Below are 2,544 nucleotides of genomic sequence, written 5' to 3'. Positions count from 1 at the left end.
ATATCTGTGTCCTAAGATGGCCAACCAAGCCAGCAAGGGAATCCCAGCCCCTGCCCTGGGGCTCTTCCGGGTTCTTCTCTCTGCTCTGCTTCCCATGCGCGCCAATCTGGGTTCCTCTCCCTGCCCCACTTCGCTCACGCACCAAGAGTGCCCAGTATGTGGAAGTAGAAGTGTATAAATTACCCCCTTTGTTTGTGCTCGGGGCTCAGACCTTTGGAGATCACTCTCCTCTGAGTCCAACGGCATTAAATAAAACTCCTCTCCTCCAAGATCTCTGAGTGCTGCTTGGCTCTTCCACTGGGCAATCCAGTCCAGGTTCTGTAACAATCTGTTACAGAAAGAATTCATAGTGATGGTAGAGCAATTAGGACTAGGGTAATGGCTGTTAGGATAGTTTCTACTTCTTGTGCATTCATTATACTTGTGGGAATTAATTTAGTTGTTAGTATTAATGAAATAATAAAAAGGACTAAAGAGCTGATTAAGATGATTATCAACATGTTATGACGAAAATGTGTTCTTTTATGATTGGAGATGTTGATTCTTGGAAACCTAATTTAAAAGGGTATGCCATAGAGATATAAAGGACTTCAACCTATAATTTAACTTTGACAAAGTTTTGTAATTTTTACTAATATCTCATTATTGAGAAAGACATATGGTTATGGTGTTGGTTTGAAACCAGTTTGAGAGGGTTTGACTCCTTCCTTTCTTATTTTAGATTTATGTAAGTGGATTCTTCAAATATCTGATACGGAGGAGGGCATCAGTGCAGTTATTTGAGTTTGGTATTAATCACTTCTACCACTGCTACTTCTTGTTTGGATGCAAAGGCTTCTCAAACTATAAAAATTATTAATATTACTGCTGTTGATGTGATGAATGAGCCTGTAGGTGAGATGGTATCTCATGTTGTGTACACATCTGGATAATTGGAATAACATCAAGGTATTCTTGATTAGCCAAGAGAGTGTTATGGGAAGAAGGTTATATTAACCTCAACAAACATAATTGTGAAGTGAATTTTTCCTCAAATAGAATTTAGTGTGCAGCCTGAAAATAGAGGGAATCAATGAATGAAACCTCCAATAATAGTGAATACTGCTTCTATTGATAAGACATTGTGGAAGTGTGCTACTATATATAATACGTGTCATGGAGGACAATATCTAGGGATGAATTAGCCAATACGATTCCTGTTAGACCCACCACTGTGAATAAAAAGATAAAACCCAGGGCTCATTTTGTGCCTGGTGATCATTTAACGTTGCCTCCATGAAAGGTAGTTAGTCAACTAAATACTTTTACTCCTGTTGGGATAGCGATAATTATGGTGGCTGATGTAAGGTATGCTCATGTGTCAATATCCTACAGTAAATGTGTCATGTGTCAATTTGCCTACAGTAAATATATGGTGAGCTCATGCAATGAAACCTAGGAATCCGATGGATATTATGGCTCAAACTATTACTATACATGCACAAGGTTCTTTTTTTTTTCTCCTGAATAACAGGTGACAATATGTGGATCATTCCAAAACCAGGTAAAATTAGGACATATATTTCAGGGTATCTGAAGAATCAGTATAGATTTGTAGAATGTGTCTCCTCCTCCTGCAGGGTCAAAGAATGCAGTATTTAGGTTGTGGTCTGTTAGTAGCATAGCAATTCCAGATGTTAAAACTGGAAGTGACAAATGTAAAAGAATGGCTATAATTAGGACAAATCAAATGAATAAAGGTGTTCGGTATTGGGATATAGCAGGGGGCTTCATGTTGATATAGTAATGAAGTTGATAGCCCCTAAAATTGAGGATACACCTGCTAAGTGAAGGAAAAAATTAGTTAGATCTACTGATGCTCCTGTGAGTCCTAGATTGCCAGCTAAGAGGAGGATATACAGTCTGACCAGTTCCTGTGTCTATTTTAACTATGGATGTTGTAAGAGTAGAAATGATGGTAGTAATAGAAGCTTATATTGTTTATTCAGAGAAATGCTATATCAGGTGCTCCAACTATTAGTGGTACTAGTCAGTTTTCAAAGCCTCCAATTATAATAGACATTAGTATAAAGAAAATTATCATGAATGTGTGTGGGCAGTCACAATTACATTATGAATGTTGTCATCTTCCAGTAAAGCCCCAGACTGACCTAGTTTGTCATGGATTAGAAGGCTTAGGGTGGTTCCCACTATTCCAGCTCATGTACCAAATAGAAGATACAGGTTGCCAATATCTTTATAAATTGTGAAAAATAATCAGTGTTTTATGAACATAGGTAAAATGGTTGAGGAAAACATTAGACTGTAACTCTAAAATCAAAGGTTAAGCCCTCTTTTTGCCAATCTCTGTACTGAATAATTATATTGAATTGCAAATTCAACAAAGCAGCTTCAATTCTGCCAGGGTTTCTCCTTCCTTTTTTCCCCTAGACTGCTGGAGAAGTAGATTGAAGCCAGTTCATTAGAGTTTTTAGTCGTTAACTAAAATTTCATGGGGTAGAAACCCATCAATCTAGTAAGGATTTAGCTTAATTAAAGTGTTTG

At 37.5% G+C, this 2,544-nt stretch overlaps 1 pseudogene; it reads right to left on the bottom strand.

Annotated features, from left to right (window-relative positions):
• Nucleotides 1-644: 644 nt before the first annotated feature.
• Nucleotides 645-2,274, bottom strand: LOC115943273 (cytochrome c oxidase subunit 1-like; annotated as a pseudogene).
• Between the last annotated feature and the right edge of the window lie 270 nt (nucleotides 2,275-2,544).

This window comes from Leptonychotes weddellii, chromosome X, assembly GCF_054177405.1.
Source record: "Leptonychotes weddellii isolate Sample4059 chromosome X, ASM5417740v2, whole genome shotgun sequence".
In the NCBI taxonomy this organism is placed as follows: Eukaryota; Metazoa; Chordata; class Mammalia; order Carnivora; family Phocidae; genus Leptonychotes; species Leptonychotes weddellii.
The sequence above is the reverse complement of the archived record's forward strand: the minus strand, read 5'-3'. Positions and strand labels throughout refer to the sequence as shown.